At 39.4% G+C, this 21,092-nt stretch overlaps 2 protein-coding genes and 1 long non-coding RNA gene across 3 annotated transcripts in view; all 3 read left to right on the forward strand.

Annotated features, from left to right (window-relative positions):
• The window catches only part of LOC127962605 (uncharacterized), a 384,402-nt gene that overhangs the window by 106,049 nt on the left and 257,261 nt on the right, over positions 1 to 21,092 (forward strand). The gene's annotated exons all lie outside the window — the stretch shown is intronic.
• Positions 1 to 21,092, forward strand: part of LOC127961552 (obscurin-like) — a 233,890-nt gene that overhangs the window by 21,773 nt on the left and 191,025 nt on the right. The gene's annotated exons all lie outside the window — the stretch shown is intronic.
• On the forward strand, positions 597 to 1,519 carry LOC127961579 (uncharacterized). Its single transcript, XR_008154474.1, has 2 exons — positions 597 to 666; positions 1,013 to 1,519. It is a non-coding gene; the product is annotated as an uncharacterized LOC127961579 (long non-coding RNA).

The raw sequence follows: 21,092 nt of genomic DNA on the forward strand, positions 1-21,092 counted from the left end.
TTTGTGTGGTGGGGTACCTGAGTATTTCGATCTGTAAATAGAAACAGATTGGTGACAACTAATATATGGTGGTTTTGTATTGTGGTTGCAAATGAGTGATGATTTGTTTTAATACATTACCAAGTGAAGTTTTGTATAAAACTTAAAGTGGATGATTAAATAATACTGGTGGAACTTACCTATTAAGGGTCGTGCCTGAAAATGGGCGGAGTCTGGTCTTTAAATCTTTGCGCTAGACTTCAGATGGGGCTTGTTAACCAAGTCGAGCAGACGTGCTGTTGAGGTGCCGTGAGCTAAGAAAAACCCCTTTGTATATTGGTAGATACAAGTGGAAAATTTGTGTATATTTATTATACCGTTATTTTGTTATTTTGTTTTTATATATATTGGTTTGGACTGAGCACTGGTCAATATCTACACTGCTGGACTGTTGTTTTATCGGTGCACGTGTGAATAAAACACCAAGTTACACTGAAGAAAATCTGCGGGTTAAGTCATCTCTTTTGGTCTCGTTTTGTTGGGGTTTTGAACATTAACACGTCCCGCAGTAGACTGAGGAGACCCATTCTGGGCCTATCATAGTCTGCTGCATCACAATACCGCTTTGAGAATGTATAAGTGAAATTCTCGAAGGACAGAAATAGGTGGGCCCTTAAGGAGCTCTAGGTGAGCTGTGTTTTGTTGTGTGGATGTATTTGTGTCCGGACAAATGAATGTGTGAACAAATAAATTCTGTGTTGGGTGGGTAAAAGTTGCGCACCATTCTTGGGCCGTCACTTCAGGGTGGCTGGGTGGAGTTGGACGCAACTAGTATCCACTTGAGAGGGATGAATGTATGATGAGCCTTGATAATAAAAGGACAATTAATGACTGATTATCCCTTAGATAAAAGGAAAAAGTATGCAAGAATAAGCACTCTGGCTCAATAAAGAGTGCAGAAAGTGTGAATGAGGTTAGGAAAATAGCATCAATAAAGTTTGAACCAAGATCTATAATAGATTTTTGCATTTAGGATGTCTGGGTGAAAGGGGAGAACATTTTCTGAGCTCAGCGCAGTGGGAGTGAGAACAAAGGAGGACGTTTCCACAGTAAAGTTGTATTACATGGGTGGAGCAAGAGGTGCTCTCCCCTCCTGGACCATCACTTGGGAGTGATCAGGTTACAGAGACTGGTGTTGAGAAAGGATAAGTGCAGGAGCCCTAAAACAATAAAGTTAACTGAAGGAAGGTTGTTTTAGAGAAAAATAAATACAAATGTTCCAAAAAATGGACTAATATAGAGATGGCAGATATGGTGGAATATAGAAATAATAATAAATTAATTAAAATAAGATATGCATTTATTATTTAATAACTTGTCTGAATAGATTAATTTAAAAGATGCACGTGCTTAAAACTTTTTTTAATATGTGAAGACATCTAAAATTTGTATCTTGTTATCCCTGGGACAGTATGAAAGTTAATCCATTACAGAGTTTCAGAGATTGGGCTTGTGTAAATGTAAAAAATAAAAGAAATAACTTGTGCAATGTGGAATGAAAGCAAGATTGGGTGACCAAGTTAATAGACATTTTGATTTAAAAGCCATAGGCATTTTACAATAGGAAGGGAACTAGTTGCTTAAAGAATTAAATTTAATTATTTTATTTACAGTAATAGGAATAATTTTATGTTGGTTAGGAAACATTAATTCACAAATACCGGATTATTCTGAATCATATATGCAAATATAGAAGAAAAATTATGATTGAAGTCTTTATTTTACCATATGCATGTCTGACTGCTATAAAAGGAAGGTTTATTTTATTTTATTGCAGTATATTTAGATAATAAAGGTAGCTGATTTCTGCATTTTGCAAAGAAGAAAAAATGCTTGCTATTTTCCTGCAATGAAGAACTTGCTTAACTAACAAAGAATAAGAGAACTGCTGTTTTCAACCAGATGATTTTGTTTTTATTAAGGGACCACTGAAAGAAGAGGTTGAAAAGTGAAAATTAGAAAAAGAGCTGACTGCTCAGAAACAATTTGGTCAGAAGTTACATAGGTACATTTGATTAATGCAGTCTCTGAGTGTTAAACTTTCAGATGACTTCTGGAACAGTGCCTTGACAAAGGAAAGCAATGAAATGGAGTCTGTCGAGGAATGGCAAAACAGCAAACAGCTGCGGAGAGAAGAAGAGGGAGGGGCTGATGGATGTTCCCCTCCCCTCCTGAAAGAGAAGAACACACTTCAGCAAGGAGAAAGACTGAATTAAAGCAGGAGGGGGTGAATCTTTCACTTGAGACTTTTCCTGAGGGTGAAAAGAACATTATGAAATGCAAAACTCTGGCAGAAAGCAACCAGAAGCCAGACTGAGAAGAAGCAGAAAAACAACGGAGACTGTACGCCACAACATCAGGTCTTTGAGTGCCATCACAGACTGACGACCCAGTACAACAGCCCAGGCTGATGATCTGACCAGAAGGACTTCCATCCCTTCAGTGCACAGGTCCTGCATATTCAATGAACACTATAGAGACTGCTTCAAATGTTAATTATTTTATTTCATTATTTTATTTATTATGTTTTAATCTTGATTAGTCACTGGTCTCACAGCATTTCTTTAAATTCTGTGTTTTAACTAACTATCTCAATCTGCTTTTCAATAGGTACCAAACCAGCCTCATGTCTTAAAGAAAAAATAATAACTTTGACAGACAGAAGTGAGTACTTGACTCACCAATCAGATAAACACGGAGCTGGATTTGGCATAGTAAGACTGTTTCATTAACCAACTAGGGGAAAATGCACAACTAAATACTTGACAACAATGCTGAGCTCTTTGGGAAAGAAGAGAATAAATAAATAAATAAAAAAGGGTATCTTGATGAACAATAGAAAAATATTTATTGTTGAGAAAATAGAAATATTGGTCACTCCATTTTGTTTAAAGGTAATTTTCTAAGGTAAAACTGAATAAAATAATATTGAATAAAAAATTATTCCAGAGATCCAAAATCATGTAATCACATATACTGTCATCACTGGGGATAACCAGATGGAAATGTTGATGGCCATGGATCCAAGATTTACAGAGATCTCCAATCCTCTTCTCAGAGTTGCTCATGAGCAATAACAAAAAAGTATTTGACTAAACTTTAAATTAGACAAACACATGACATTTGAGAAATGATAATTGGCCCTCTCAAATGCCCAATGCCTAGGCCTAATATTCTAAACAAATTCATCTATGAGATTTTGAAAAAAGGAAGGAAAGAAAGAAAAGAAAAGTTTTTGGCAAAAAAAAAAAAAAAAGAAAAGGGGGGAGTGAAAGTGTGTGAAAAAGTATGAATGATGGTGTTGTATGGCATGAAAGAGAGTGTCTGACGAGACACTGAGGCAATTCAATCAATTTGCCCAAACAGCTGTATACAAATTTGAATGTGGGCCCACAGGGCAAACTTATGCCCAGTAAAATAATGACCATGGATGAATTTGGTTAAGTTTCCTGGTCAGTACCAAGGTCTTTGTTGTGGCAGAAAGAAAAACAGTGCCACACATGCGCAGCATATAACATGGGAAGGCAGAGCAAAGCAAGCTTGCTCTGTCCACCCCACATTTAACTTTCTTTTCAGCATATCATGATGGAGCTGATTGTGTCAAAAGGATGAAATATTATCTTTCTGACTGTTAAAATAAATGCAGTGGGTTGAGTGTTTTCCAGGTCAAAAGGCCTATGCTACCGAGCAAGATAGGCCTAGATAAATTATCCAGTGATATAGTGGAACTCAGTTTACAAAACAAAGAGATAACTAAATAAGCAAATTGTTGAGATTAAAATTGAAAGGAATTTTAAAAAAAAATACTAAAGACAGCACTGAAATTGTGAAAACTCAAAAAGGGGCCAAGACAGCCCTCAACCCACATTACATTTCCACAGGTCACACCAAGAAGGACGACTGGCAAGATGAACAAATTAGCATGCTTGATAACATTAACAAAAATTCTTAAGTTTTCCATATACAGGTGACAGCAGTTCCAGTAAGGCCAAGGAATGCTTCGCTCCATCAAAGAGAACCAGTGAGGGTGCAGTAATGAGCTCAAGGAAGAGCCTTGCATTACAGGGTGACACCTGAGTTCACATCTCTAACCTTAAAAGACACCAACCAGCTTCAACAACTCCACACAGCATGAAGTGAGGGATGAAGGGCGTGCTAGTAACGACCCACCCTTGCCAACGAGGGAAAGACCATTGCAACGACTCGCAAAGAGTCTCCCTGGTGAAGATGGAATGAGAGAATGATGGGACTGCTACTGAGATCAACATACTTGGGAGCAGATATGAGCCGACAAATAGAAAAGAAAAAATGGAAAGAGAATTTTAAGTAATGGTAGATGAAGAATTTGAAGGTTATGAGAAGGGAAATATGGATGTAGGAAGATTTGAAGGGAGAATAGAGCAATTGGATGCAACAAATAGAATGAAAGGAGCAAAATAGAAAAACTCAAGATTTGTGAATTGAAGAAGGAAAAGTATGTGTTATGTTTTGGGAAAAATGCTGTATTTATAGAAGGGAGCATTTAATGAAGAACTGATAAAATGGAAAAGGCTAAGAATGGTAGATAAAGAAAATGTTGGAAAAGATAATAAAATGTAAGACTGGTTCGATTTACAGTTAGGAGCATGGGGAGCATAGTTTATAACTAAATAGGGAGAGTTTTTAGGAATTGCATTAATGACAGGATATTTACTATTTTACTGTATACTTCCTATATTGAGGTCACTAGTCAAAGCCACAGTTAAGCAAATTAAATTCAAAGATATCAAAATAATGGGAAATTGATACATAAGGTATCTAAGCTGAAGATCAACTCTTATAATCTTGTGATATTCAATGTGTGATGTGATTTGTATTTGTATGTGTATGTATTTTTATGCCTTTTATACAAAACTGTGATAACCAGGCAAATGCTGAACCAATTGCACATTCATGCTTTTAACAATGTCTACTATTAAAGAGGGGTTAGGGAGACTGGATCTTTTACTCACTCCTTGTCAAATTAGGAGAGAGATGTTTGGTCCAGTAATCCCTCAGAGTGGAATTTCATAATCTAGTCACTGGTGATAATACAATGTGACTTATTTAGTCACTAGGTAGTGTAAATAATATGACTGGATTATGGAGTAGCACTCTGGATAAAAATAATCAAATGTGAGACTTATTAAGTCTCAAAGGGGAGAATATGTGGAAGATTTTTATTAGTAAGATTTTAATCAATCAAGAATAATCAATGTGAATCTAGCCATTTTTGTTGCTAGTTGTTTTTCCATTATAATCCTATAGGTAATGGAGAGAAAGGAAGATGTTTACGTGCTGGAATGTCCAGAACTAAGGAGAAACATATGGCCAGGAAGGGCCTGTGTTTAGAGTAAATCAAGCAAGGGGGCCTCTTCTCCCTAGGGAGGGATCAAAATTGCAAGCTTAAGGAGAAGTTTGACTATTTGGAAACGCCCCATATAGTGTATATAAGGAGAAACCAAATTGCATTTCGGGAGATCTCCTTGCAGGGACCTCTCGGCTTTGTTTTGCTTAAAATAAAGTCTTTTCTTCTGAGAGAAAAATCCCTGACTGAGTTCGATTCTTTGGAGAACCGGCAAAATACACCACATCAACAGATACTTTACAGTCGAATAGTTATCACGAGAGCATGTGCTTTTAATAAACATTTTCAATGTATCTTGTATGTAGTCAAACTATCATGACATCACAACCAGCCCATTTTACCAGACCTCCTCAGACTAAACTAGTCTCTTCTGGTTTTAGTGATGTTTGTATTCTGAGACTCTGTCTGCAGACCAGCACACACAGAAGAGGATCTGAAATCAGTCTCACACTCATCAGGAAATAAGGAATTAAAAAAACAGGAAGAAGCCCACTGTATAATGGACTTGAGTAAATGAAGAAACTGAATACAGTATAGGGCAGATAAATCACCAGCAGATTGAATATGAAAACAAATAAAATATGAGGATCTGGTTTCCTGGATGTGTGAGAGTGATGATCAGCAGGACATGAAGCTCTACAAGATATTATCCATGTGATCACTGACACAATGAAGATAAAAAGAACAAAAGATCTATTATAACCATCAAAAAACATTTTTACAATAATGATACAGAGAAACACGAGTATGTAGAAAATTTTAAAACATGGTGAAGAGAAAACAGAAGCAGTATACAGTGGAGATTTGACTGAGAGGATTCCCTCTAGCGCCACCAGCTGGTTTAAGAGGAGACCACAGTCTTTCAATGACCACCATAAACCCCACAAAACTCTATTTGTCCAGTCCATATACCTGATCTCATTTAAGAGATATTTTATCAGTGTGTAGGGACTCAAGAAAAGATCAGTAAAGTCAGTGAGGAGGAGGAGGATGATGAAGACTGAAATCCGGTGTCCATTCTTTCTGTGATGAATTAGATCACTGACAGACCAAACAAGAGCTGGTAGACCTGCACACGCACTAATGATGATGAAGATGGACAATCTGACCCTCACCTCCAGCAGGTCAGCTCTAAGCTTCCAGTTAAATGGATAATTTCCCATATCATAGAATCTGTTTGATGTATTCATGTTTTCCATCTGAAAATATGTAATTAATTAACTTGAAAAAAATGTATCTGTGCAGAATAAGTGCTGATCTACTTTCAGTAGATACAGATCTCATAATTTTACCTTAGCATACAACAACAAAAGAGTTATGCATTAAATGTATTATGTCTCATATTAAATGACTTCAAGTGAAAACAACAATTTTGTCTTACCCAGATATATTCAGGAGATTTCTACAGCAATGTTCTCATGACATAAGAACGTTTCCAATCTCGGTTGATTTCATCTGTCACACTGTCTGTGTGTCTTTGCTCTTTCTTCCTGTTTTCTTCTGCTGGTTTCTGGTTGTTGGTTTATCTGCTGGTTTGATCTTATCTCTCAGATCTGAGCTCTGGATGTTTTAGTAAGATGCATGAATAATCTCCATAATTGTAAAAAGTATTAACAAATGTAAATGAAGTAAACAAAATTGTAGCAGAATATTGGAGAGGATAGAGAGAGAATAGAGAGAAAAGAAGATGGAAGTTAAAGGAAAGCTAATAAAAACGTTCTGATATTAAAACACAAAAAAGTTGTCTTGATGTGAGCCAATAAATTATTATATTTATGAGAAGAAAATATTTTTTTTTATCTGTAGATAGTACAACAACAAAAAAAAGAAAAAAAGGTAAAATTGTATTATAAGGACCGATTCTCACTATTAATTAGTTTTGTTATTATCATGCATATTAATCAAATATTGGCTTGTTAGTACTTACTGTATAAAGCACATATATCCTGCATGACCATATTCTACATTCCTAATCCTAACCAATACCTAAACAGCTACCTTATTATCTATTAATAAGCAGTAATTAGGAGTTTATTGAGCCAAAATTCATAGTTAATAGTTAGTTAATAGTGAGAACTGGATCTTAAAATCAAGCGTGACCTGAAAGTTATTTTAGAAAAGATCATGTTAATGTAATAGACACAGACCTGCAGCAGAACTAACATGCATTTATGTATTTTCATATTCTTATGATAAAGATCTATTAGTAAAACCACCGTCAGAGCTGAGATGAGAACTATAACCAGACTGAGCACAAACCAGCAGATAAAACTGATAATCAGTGGAAAACTGACAACCAGAAACCAGTCAAGAGCAGCTCGTTCTCACTCCTGAACAAGACGTCAAAAACTGAAGCTTCTTCAAGCACTTTGTACATCACACTTTCTCCTAAATTTACTTTAATATGATCACAAAACATACAAAGAATATCACTTTTAGAATCACTTTAAAAAGTAAGAAATGTATATAAAACATAAAACATTTATCTTTGTCATTATTTATATGTGAATTTTAGATATACAAAACTGCTGGGTTGAAAACAACCCAATTTGGGTTATTTTGACAACCCAGCGCTAGGTCAAAAAGGGACGTACCCAGCGCTGGGTTATTTTAACCCAACCAGTTGGGTTATCATATTTAACCCAGCCTGCTGGGTTGCCTTTTTTATGGTTTAAAACGACTACATTGCAGGGTTTCAAAAACCAGAGGGGGTGTTTTTTATCACTGTATTTCAGAAGGAAAACTACTGTATTTATAAAATGTTTAAATTCATTTCGCATGTAATGCTTGATGAGGCAGCGTTTGTGAGCTCACTGCCGCTCTGCAGCCGTTACCGTCGAAACCTACCTCTCCCGCTCTTAGCGCCTCCTGCTGGAAGAAAATAAACTCGCAGAGTGCCGCCACCAATAAGTGTAAGGATGTGGGGAAACACTGCATTTCTACGTTAAAATTAACCCAAATTGAGCTAGGCATTAAACCTACAAATGTTGTTCATTTTAAATATCACTTTTACACACAAATACTAATTATCAAAAGGAAAATATTTATTAAAAACAAGAGAAAAGTCAAAAAGTAACATGTTAGAAGAAATGCAAAAAAGGATGGCATTAACAGCTACAGAGTTCATAAATAGAGCATTGAACATTTGATGAATATAACTTAAGATCAAATTGGACTGTTCAATTTTATATAAATATACGAAAACACTTATACAATAAATTTACAATTAGTTAGGTTTACCAACTATTCTGGCATGACAGTACACAAATAAATCACAACATTAACTCTGATATTATAACATTTAACAGACGCGCGTGTGTGTGTGTGTGTGTGTGTGTGTGTGTGAAAGAATGTGAGCAGGTGTATGAATGACAGAGTGTAAACTCTTCTACTAAACAACACAGAAAAAGCATTTAACATTGTTTTTACAAATCATACACTTACAGTTTGTTTCATATTCCATGAATACAGATCATGCATCACGGTCAATTTTCATGATCTCTTTAGCATAACTGATGTAGTCATGAAGAAGCCCCATCAGCACAGAATCTGACATCTTCTACATCATCCAGGGCAGCGTCCTCCTTTAAAACCACCGCTGCATCAGTTTAGGGGAAAGAAGATTCTCCTCTCTGACCAGCATTCATCCCAGTCAACGCCTGCTCTTCATCAGTGGCCTAAGAGAAACACCTTTGAAAAAATTAAACATTTAATTAAACTATCCATTTTCTGGTAGAGGTGTATTCACATCCGTAAGGATAGGTAAATAATCGGTTTTAAAGTTTCAACACTTTGTGCGGTTGTTTAATGTCTCAGTCCACCACAGCTCTCGTGAAGGATATAATGGCAACAGTAGTGTGAGGGCACATAATACTGTTTGAATAAATATACTGCTTTCTGAAAGCTTCTTTACTGAAACATTAAAACAGTCATGACATTCACATACCTCACAATATTCATGTACGTGGAGGGCTGCTCTTCAAACCGTTAGTTCACCAAATAATTAAAATGTTTATAATTTACTCTCCCCATGTTTTTCCAGAGTCATATAAACTCTGCTCATTTTTTGGAAAACATATGAATATATTTAATATTCTCTTAATTTGTGTCCTCCATTGCTAGTCTGGGAGAGTATTTTATTTTGAACATACATGTTTGCTATCATATAATTTAAGATTTATTCATATATAAATATCAGAATGAATTACTTCTACAATAACTTTATTTATGAGGCTTGAAAATACTGATTATCTAAGCTATAAATGGATTAACAAATATTATGAGAAAATAAAAAATATATGAATTTATGTTGTAAAGACAGACAAAAGTCTTATAGGTTTGGAATGACATGAGGGCAAGTAAATGATTTTTTTGTGGGAACTTTACCTTTTAGAGCGAAGACCAAGAATGATGACTCTCTAAATCAGACAAGTCAACTCCAAAGTTGGTTTGAGTTCTGCAGTAAAAATGGTTTTAATGAAATGAGCACGTAATCACACTGTTGTTGCATCAAAATGTAAAGTAAACCAGCAGGAGACAACAGAAAAATTTATTTTCTAAAAATAACTTACATAAAATCTCAAAAGAATGATGCTCTCCCATGTCTTTGGCTTTTAACATCTACAAAAACAAAAAAAACAAACATTATTTTACTCTTAGTAAAAATAACAACAACAACTGGTAACATGAAATTATGAAGTTTAAGAAAACCACCTCCTCCTCACACAAGCATACTTCTGTGTCCTTAACTCTGCAAAGAGGGACATCAATGGTTTCAAAATATGAACATATACATATACAAACACACATATACATACATACATATATATATATATATATATATATATATATATATATATATATATATATATATATATAAAATCACACTGTTGTTGCATCGAAATGTGAAGTAAACAGGCAGGACACAACAGAAACATTAATTTTCTAAAAAAATAAAAAAATAACTTAACTTACATCAGTCTCAAAAGAATGAAGTTATCTTGTCTCTGGATTTCAACATCTAAAAAAACCCCATTATTTTAGTCTTAGTAAAAATAAAGATAACTTGATGTTATTCTGAAGTTTACTCTCCTTAAACCGTCTGTCCCTCTCTTCAGAAGAACACCTCCTCCTCATCCTCACACAGGTCTGTGACTCCTCACACAAACAGCTTCTGTGTCTTTAACTCTCAGCGCGAGGACAATGAAGACAGGAGCTCGGCAAGAAATATTACATGTAAAACATACTTTTAACAGTTACCACTTCAACAGCCTCAAAATAATTATGCTAGTCTTTACTACACAATGCCGTTTCCTTTAGGAGACAAACATACATTCAGTTTAACCGCGAAAAAAAAGAAAAATTAACATGAGCGTAACCGTGACTATAACCGTCTATTAACGCCTCAAAAAGTATAGATAATGTAAAATCTTATGTAAATATGACAAAATACATTCACAGACGTTATATTAAAAGTACATCTTCCGTTCAGTAACGTTACATGAGGCAGATAAGACCTCCGTGTCTGAGGCGAAAACCGCGACCGTTTTTTTTAATATATATAACGTTAAGCTCCTTTGTTTCCGCCTTTCATAAAACCTTCCGCCTTTCATACAACCGGGTAAACAATAAAAGATAACTTTACATTTTGAATATTTACTTACCATAGTCTTTCACTCGCCTCTCGCTTCTTTCACGCTGAGAAAATGGCGGCTGCTCGCACTGGAGACGTACGATCTTCATGTGACATGCGTGCTCTCCTTCACGTCCGCCTCCTCAACCCTGCCCCGCTGGGTTAAAACAGAGACGTATTTTCAACCCAAACTTGGGTCAAAACCTCCCAAAGTCCTACCCAACGGCCTCAACCCAGCAGTTGGGTTGAAAAAACAACCCAGCGTTTTTTAGAGTGATGTTACAGAAAACAATATTAGACTGGCCGGTATACAATAAAATATAATAGCCTTATAAAATGTAAAATATTCATCTATATTGCTTTCCAACTGTAGATAAAGATTCTCCCTCTATTAAGTCCAATAAAAAATGTATTACTTTAAAAAAAAACATAATAATAGAGCCGTATTTCAAGTCAAAACATTATTTCATCACAACCAGCTCATCGTCCCAGACCTCCTCAGACTAAACTAGTCTCTTCTGGTTTTAGTGATGTTTGTATTCTGAGATTCTGCCTGCAGACCAGCACACACAGAAGAGGATCTGAAATCTATTTACTGTACAGTTATCAAATACGAAAAAAACACCTGAAATAGAAATAAAAAGGTTGAATAAAATAAAGGAAAGTAAAAGCACCAGCAAAGTTAATATAAAAATAACAATAATATGATTATCTGGTTTCCTGGATGTGTGAGAGTGATGATCAGCAGAACATGAAGCTCCACAAGATATTATCCATGTGATCACTGATGCAATGAACATAAAAAGATTATAAACTAAAGAATATATATCATTTAAAAACATGTCACCAATTTATACAGAGAAACACATGTATGCACAAGTTTGCAGAGAAAACAGAAACCGTGTACAGTGGATTTTTCACTGAGAGATTTCCTTCTAGCGCCACCAGCTGGTTTAAGAGGAGACCACAGACTTCTGATGACCACCATAAAGACAACACAACCCTACTTTTCCAGTCCTAACAGTAGAGGATCTTAAGAGATCTTAGTATGTAGGGATTCAAGAGAAGCTTCCAGTTAGATAGGTAAGTTTTCATATTCCAGTCTATTTTTTTTTCTCTTTGTGATATCCAGCTGAAAATATGAAGGTTAATCAAATAAGAGGAAAAAAATAGTAATCAAAATCAACTAAAAGCAATGAATTACAAGTGCTAGTATCAATTAGCTTAAAGCAGTACACATAGCAAGGTTCTTTTAAACATAATAATAAGAAAATAAGAAAACCGATAGAATAGGAAATACATTTTGCTAGAGTACAAAAATATTAGAAAGCTCGTGCTGGTAAAAAAAAATAAAAATAAAAAAATAGAGTGAATAGAGTGCAAGTCTAAAAAGTTTTTTTTTTTGTAAGAATAGAAATAGAATAGAGTGTGTTAGATTTAAAGGGTCAAATAAAGATGTTAAGTTCAGTCAGTGTACTGTTTGAGTAAATTAATTACTCCGGGATATTGGTTTGTTTGAACTCAGAGGGAGTGTCAGCCACATTAAAAAAAAGTTAACAGCTGAAGTCATTTGTGGATTAATGCGTATTGGAGATGCAAACCAGGGCCGCGGGAAGTAATTTTGAACAGGGGGTGCTGTGAATTTTTATTATTTTATTTTTTTTGACAAAAAACCTATGAGCCTATAGGCCTATTTAAAATACATTTTAAAAATAAATACATTGAGATTTACTACTTTTTTGTCATATACACTTCAGTGCACAGGGTCTGAAACACACAGACATCAGTTCTCAGATATGCGCAATGCCTTATTAATCTGAAGCAGAAGCAGAATCAGAAATAATAGTTTAATAATCGAAAGAAAACGAAATAATTACTTTCATTACAATTTCAGATAGCCTATACATACATGCAACTTATTTAGATACAACAAATAATATTACAACAAAATATAATATTAATCAAACTTCACAATAACGCTAAAACAATGCAATCGATTTGGGCAGCTGGCTTGAGTCACTGCACGTTTATGTCACACGCAACTCTATTAACTCCAAAACCTTTTTACACAAACCACAAGGAAATAATCTCCGACTATTTAAACGTTATTTAACAGTTCTCCACAACCTTTACGCAAAGAACACACGAACGAAATAATACTCTCCATCCCCACCACCTTCCAAAAATACTATAGTATACTACTTACAATTGCTTGGCTAGTCAAAGCTGATCCCACACTTGTTGCCAAAAAAATAAATGTTACAAGCGCGGCAGCACAATGCTCTTACCTGAGCTACATGCAGGCAGGGTGCCCTGGTTACAGGTGTCCAAATGTCGAGGTGCGTTGTATTATATAAAGATGGATGTATTCTGCGTGGAACGAGCGGGAAACCTCGTTACTCGGCGACCAAACCTGCCTGCCTGACGTTGACAACGTAACTTCCGAACCTGTGTTGATTAGGCCTCAAAATATGAAATTAAAATCCAAAATATACGTAATAGACTGCGTGTGTCAAAATCATTTTCTAAAATATTCATAAGGAATTTATAAATTGTGCAAAATATTTTAATAGGCCTACATTTTTTTTTATCTCCCTCTCGTCACTAGGGGGTGCTGCAGCACCCCCAGCACCCCCACTTCCCGCGGCCATGATGCAAACGGTTTAAAACAATTCAGTTCGATTTGGTGAACTAGTTCAAAAAGATCCAATTACATCGAATGATTGGTTTGCAAACCGGATATCACAAACTGCTTTGTTTTGAACTCTCTCACAATAGACACAGAAGACAAGACAATGCTGAATACTTTCTGGACATGGACAGTATACCGTACACACAGTTTCAATGGAGGGACTGAGAGTTCTCGGATTAAATCTTAAACTGTGTTCCAAAGATAAACGGAGGTCTTACTGGCTTGGAACGACATGAGGGTGAGTTATTAATAACATAATTTTTTGGTGAACTATCCCTTTAATCTGGATGTTATCCTAACCCCATGTAACATTTCTGGACATAAATTCTGGACATAAATTCTGGACATAAATTAAAGTCTTACTGACTTGTCACCATAGCAAACTATAATCCCCATTTTATTACGTACAAGCCAAATGTGGCAAAAAGAACAATAACCTTTCTACTCCATCCAAATTCTGTGGCTGAGACTGATAATGTTTATTTATTTCATTTGGAATTCATACTTAAATTGTTAGGGATTTTGTTCAACTTGCCCTCCTCAGCCATCTTATTCTTGAGAACCACTGCCAGGCTCTGCAACCATGTGCAGTGTTGGGCCATCTCCAACACCAAAATGTTTTTCTCCTCTTATAGTCACATTGTCAACATCACTTGGTCATGCATTTGTTTCTGGCTTTAAATGTTTACTACGAATCCATAACAGTTTCAAACATGTACTTTTTAATCAAACTGATACATAATGAGAAAACCCGAGATTATTGCAGTTGAGGTTTGTGGTTTATTGTAATAATTTGTACAAACAGATGAACATACCTTTTGATTTCTTATCTTGTTTTCAGTTGTTTGCGTGTAGGCCTATGCTGTTTGATCTGTAATCCGTGCTCTGTAGCTTTGTCTGTGGCTCTGTTGTCTGTGGTCTGTTGTCTGGTGAGAACTCTTTGTGCTCCCCCTAACTGTGGCTACCACTTCCTGTCACCTATGCACCCTTATATACAACCATGTGCAGCTAATCACTGTCACCCAGTGTCCAAAATACTGCAATAAATATATCCAAACAAAATAAAATATTATGCAAACATAAATGGGTCCTACACACCGGCCCCTAATTTCTTATATAACAAATAACAATTACTAAAAAATAATGAAAGGAGCCATATACATTACACACACTGTTTTTTGTTTGGGCCAGAGGTGTCCAGAACACGGCACATGGTGGGATCTGGTCTTTACCATCAGTCCTTCTCAATCTCAGTCTCTTTAATCAGACATATCTTTGTTATCGGTCTTTCCAATATATTGTTTTTTGTCTGAAGCCGAACGGTACGCACAAGCCCTTGTGCATCTGCTTTCCTCTCCAGTATTCTGCCCATTAACCAGGAGCCTCATGGTGCAGTGGAGTCAACCACCACGATTATGTCACCTGGAGCAAAGTTACTTTTTACCTTTGACCACCGCTGACGTTCTTGGATTAAAGGTAAGTACTCCTGTGTCCACCTTTTCCAGAAGAGGTATGCCATGTATTGCACTTGTCTCCATCTGCGCCTTAGGTATAAGTCCTCTTTTACGAAGAGTCCAGGCGGTAGTATTGGCTTGGTTTTCAACAGAAGAAGGTAGTTTGGGGTGAGTGCTTCCAGGTCCATTGGGTCCTCAGAAAGCTTTGTAATGGGTCGATCATTTAAAATTGCTTCAACTTCACAAATTAAAGTTTGCAATCCTTCATCATCCAGAACCTGTTGGCTAAGAACAGAGTGCAGTACATTTCGAACCATGCGGATCAAACGATCCCATACACCATCGTGATGCGATCCTGCTGGGGGGTTAAAGTACCATTTTATTCCCTTCTGGAGCATAGCAGTCTGGATTTTGTCCTGATTCAAGGCATTGCGTGCTTCTCTCAGTTCTCTTTCAGCTCCAATAAAGTTTGTTCCATTGTCTGATCTTAAAGACAGCACTTTACCTCGTCGACAAATAAATCTTTGTAATGCATGGATGCAGGAATCTGTGTCAAGACTATATGCGATTTCAAGATGCCAAGCAGGTGAAGATTACGCCATATCTTTTAACAAGACTTCGTCCTCTTTTGACCTCTATAGGACCGAAGTAGTCTACTCCAACATTTGTAAATGGAGGCTGCTCTGATAGAATCCTTTACAGGGGCAAGTCTGCCATTTTCTGTTCTCCAACTCTTCCCCGCTGTCGTTTGCACACAACACAATCTGTTGTGATCCTTCTTGCTGCCGAGTTAGCTTTGATAATGCAGTATTTTTTAAGGAGTCGAGATAGCATATGATTTCTTCCACCGTGGCGAAGTCGTTCATGGATATGTCCTAGCAATAGTGTGGATATGTGCAGGTCTTTCGAGAGAATAACTGGATGCTTGGCCTCTTCAGGCATCGCTAGTCTACTCAGACGACCACCTACTCTCAGAAGTCCATCATCCAACACCTGGTCCAGTTTGTACAGATGACTGTTTCTTTTAACACCATTGTTTACCGGCCTCTACCGTAGATAGTTCCTCTTCAAAGCTTTGTCTTTGACTGAAAGAAATAACTGCACATTCTGCTTGCATCAGATCCTCTGGCTTTAAACACTGTCTTTGGAGTGTTGCTTTAAAAGCTTGCATCTCCTTTAATTGGCTGGACTCATCTTTAAAGTTACTCAGAGCAGTCTGAATCCCATTTCTTTTTCTTGTCAGCAGTAAGATAGTTGTTTTTACTTTAAGTAGCCAAGCTACAGCTGTCATCAGACTTCTCCATGAAGAGAAATAACTTATCAGAGAGCTGGTGGGGTTCAATGGACTTTTAACATTGAGGTTACTTGTGATGTCTTGCTTGACTTCCAGATCATTGGCAGACATTGCAGTTTCCAAATGAGGTTTCTGCCATTCTCTGTCTGGTTGACAGAGAAACTCTGGTCCCTTGATCCATCTTTTGCAGCTTAAGAAGTGGTTTGCTGTTAGCCCCCTAGAGGCTTCATCTTCCGGATTTTCCTTGGTGTTAATATATCTCCATTGTGACACATCAGTAATATCCCTTACAAAGGAGATCCTATTTGCTACAAATGTTCGGTAACGTTTGGTTTCATTGTTGATATATTTCAGCACTGTTGTGCTATCAGTCCAGAAGATGGATTTGTTCAGTTTGAAGCTGTAATTCCTTCCGAAGCATTCTGTCAACCTTGACAGCTAGAACTGCAGCTGTGAGCTCCAATCTGGGAATCGTCACTTCCTTTAATGGTGATACTCTTGCTTTCCCTATCATGAAAGCAACATGCACCTCCTCGTCATTGATTTCCAGTCTAAGATATGAAACCGTACCATATCCACTCTCGCTTGCATCTGAAAAGTGGTGCAACTGTGCATTTCTAATTTGGCCAAAGCTTGAGGGCTTCATGCAACGGTCCACTCTAAATTCTGTCATCTTGTTCAGATCTGCCAACCATCCTGTCCACTGCTGAGAAACAATTTGGGGTATGTTTTCATCCCATCCGAGGTTTTATTTACAGAGTTCCGGCATAATCAGTTTGGCTGGCAGAATAAATGGTGCCAGGAATCCTAAAGGGTCATTTACAGAGCCAACCACGGACAAGATGCCACGTCTGGTGTATGCTCGTGGCTGTGCAGTTATTCTGAACATGAACACATCTGTTTCAATGCACCAGTGCAATCTTAGTGCTCTTTCCATTGGCAGGTTGTCCCTGTCCAACTCTTTTGTCTCTTTTGTTCTGTTTTCTTGTGGAACGGATGCCAATACTTTACAGCTGTTGCTGATCCACTTTGACAATACAAAACCTCACTTTTGGCAGAGAGCATTCAGGTCTCTTACCATAAGAACATCATCCTGTTCCGTTGACATGGATTTCAAGCAATCATCTACGTAAAAGTTGTTCTTTACGGTGTTTGTAACCTCTGCTGGAAAGTGAGCTTTGTTATCTTCAGCGGTCTTTCTTAGTGCAAAATTTGCACAACTCGGTGATGACACTGCTCCATAGAGGTGTACTTTCATCCGGTATTCGACGAGATCCTGCTGCACATCACCTTCAGGCCACCATAGTAATCGCAGATAGTCAATATGTTTTTCTGACACTTTGACCTGGTGAAACATTGCTTTGATATCAGCCATCAGGGCAACCAGTTCCTGTCTTAATCTGATGAGTACTCCAATGAGTGAGTTGGTAAGATCTGGACCCTGTAGCAATTGTTCATTGAGCGATGTTCCCTTAGAGCCAGCACCGCAATCGAAGACCACCCTTAAGGTTCCTTTCCTTGAGTGACACAGCCCGTGATGTGGGATATACCAGAGTTCCCCATCATTAAGATTCAGTTGATCTACTGGTATCATTTCAGCATAGCCGTTGTCAAGCATATCTTTGAGAAAAGTTGTATATTCATTATGAAACATCTAATTTTTACCAAACTTGCATTTCAGGCTTTGGATGCGCTGCTCTGCTATGCAACGGTTATTTGGCATGCTGGGATTTTTTGGCTTGAAAGGTAAGTCTAGGCAGTAGTGAACATCTGTCATTTTTATTGAGTGATTCACAATATCCAAGAATTTTATCTCTTCTCTGGACATTTCCTCTGTTTCCTTGCTGGTTACTTCATTGAAATCATGATTGTATTGTTTTACCAGTAGCTCCTCTAGATTCACAATAGACATTCGATTGACAGCAGCAACAGGGCAGCCATTCTCATCCCTGATGTCGTGGTCTCCTCTCAAGGGACCAAAGATGACCCACCCCAGTAGGGTCCTCACAGCATATTGTCCATCCCCTTGGCTATTGACCACCTCCCAAGGTTCCAATACCTTAGAAGCATTTGTGCCAATGAGCAGGTCAATACCGGCGTTTATTTCATGAATCTTTACATCCTTCAAGTAAGGACATTGAGTCAGGTCTTCTTTTCTTGGAATGTTGAGCATGGAAACAGGCATGGTCTTATGTGTAAATACATTGGACAGTTGTATGAAATCATTTTAGTCCAGACTTGATACCTCTAAAGCTGAGATATCATGGCTGGTCACAGGTTTCTCTTGGTTCATGGTACGCAGAAGAATACTAGCCTTTTGTCCTCTAACATTCAGTCTTCTCATCAAGCTTTCTGTGCAGAAGGTAGATGAGCTTCCATGATCCCAAAATGCATACATTTGCAACACTGTGTTTCCCTTGGGAGTCTTTACTTGAACTAGAACGATAAAGAAGAGATAGGCCTCTTCACCTGCCCCAATATGCACACATGTATGAGGTGAGAGAACGGCATTGCTCCCAATTGATTTCTCATTCAGTTTGTCATGGGACGAGCACAAGACAGACACAGTGGGCGTGGCGTCAGGCCTCGGAGAGGCTTTTATTAACAGAAATCAAATAAAACATGGGATAAAAGGTGGTCAAAGGGGAAGAGTGTCCAAAATAACAGGGAATCTGGTGTCCTCGTTGTGCTGTGGGATTCGTGTGGATCGGGCAGTGTTCATGGAGGAAGGGTCCAGGTAAGGGGCGGAGTCCGGCGGCCACAGGCGCTCCCCTCCTCGGTCCGGGGCGCGAGGGGCAGTGGCTTTCTCTAGCGGCCGCATCTCTCTCATTGGCCGCGGCGCTGGTAGGGGATGGACGGCCTGGCATCCTGGGCCAGGGAGGATGCGTTGAGGGACTCCCGCGCCACTGGAGACGTGAGATCCCAGACCCGCGATCCGGAGGAAAACCGCACCCGTTTACACGGCCGACGGGCCAGGATGCCAGGCCGTCCATCCCCTACCAGCGCCAGCCCTGACTCGTCGAGCGCCCCTCCTCTCACGCACCCACTCCAGTCGGGAGCCTGGTGAAGGATGGCGATTTAGGACGGGGTGCCGGTGACAATCAGGGAGGAGGCAGCTGACTCGTCACATTCCCCCTCCCAAGCGACATCCCCGTCATCAGGGCACCGCCCACACGGGAGTGCTACCATCCTCAACCAGGCTCTTCGGTGCCAATCAGAGTGAAAGTGGAGGTGCTCGAAAGTGTGTGTGCTGTCGGTCACTCGCTGCTTTCTGCAAAGAAATGAGAGAGGGATTAGAACAGCGTTGCATTCGTCGACCGTCTTCTGAGTGCAGCATGTGCTCCTTTTGAGTGTGCTGGCTGATGGGGAGCAGCCGTGATCGATGTGACGAGGACGTGCAGGTGTTTTGCTTTGGTTTCCAGGGCAACGCTGATTCCTCTGGGAGTGCACATCACCCCCCCCCCCCCCCCCCCCAAGCGTCGTTCCGGTCCTGTGAAGACATGTAGAAAGTAAGGGTGAAATTAGGGGAGGGTGGGGAATGACCCCTGACAAACCTGCATAAGCTGTCCAGATCCGGGAGAGGCTATCGGCGTTCGCGTTGGCGGCCCCAGCTCGATGGCGGACTTCGAAGTGGAAGTCCTGGAGCGCTAGGAACCAGCGAGTCACCCTGGCGTTGGTGTCCTTGGCGCGGGCCATCCACTGTAGGTGCGCATGGTCGGTTACCAGGGTGAACTTGCGGCCCAGGAGGTAGTACCGGAGCTCCAGGACTGCCCACCTGATGGCCAGGGCTTCCTTCTCCGTGGCGGCGTACTTCCTCTCGGCGGGGTACAGCTTCCTGCTGATGTAAATGATCGGATGCTCCTCACCTTCTTGAATTTGGGAGAGGACTGCTCCCAGTCCTGTGTCGGGGGCATCCGTCTGCAGCAGGAAGGGGCAGCTAAAGTGCTGCTTTCACTTGGGAGAAGGCTTCTTCCGCCGACAGGGTCCAGCATACTTTCTCCAGCTGCTCCTTCCTGGTCAGGTCTGTCAGGGGGACGGCTAAAGAGGAGAAGTTGGGGATAAAACAACGGTAATAACCCGCCAACCCCAAGAAGGCTCGTACCTGTGTCTTCGTCTGGGGTCTTGGGGCGGCGTGGATGGCTTCAACTTTTTTTTCTTGCGGCCGGATGAGTCCTCGGCCGACTTGGTAGCCCAGGTACTTGGCCTCAGAGAGGGCTCCGAAAGCACCCTCCGCAGACAATCCAGATGTTCCTCCCACGCTTCCGATTCGACCACGACGTCATCCAGATAGGCGGCCACGTATGCCTGGTGGGGCCGCAGGAGGATGTCCATCATCTGCTGGAACGTCGCGGGGCCCCGTGTAGGCCGAAGGGAAGGGTCCGGTACTGCCAATGGCCACTGGGGGTGGAGAAGGCGGTCTTCGGTTTGGCGGCCTCGGAGAGTGGCACCTGCCAATAGCCCTTGGTGAGGTCCAGGGTACTGATCTAGGCGGTCCAGCAGTTCGTCCACCCGAGGCATGGGGTACCCGTTTAATTCGGAGATTCGCTCAGGCGGCGGAAGTCGTTGCAAAAGCGGAGGGTGCCATCCGGCTTTGG

The sequence above is a fragment of the Carassius gibelio genome, chromosome B7 (genome assembly GCF_023724105.1).
Source record: "Carassius gibelio isolate Cgi1373 ecotype wild population from Czech Republic chromosome B7, carGib1.2-hapl.c, whole genome shotgun sequence".
Lineage (NCBI taxonomy): Eukaryota > Metazoa > Chordata > Actinopteri > Cypriniformes > Cyprinidae > Carassius > Carassius gibelio.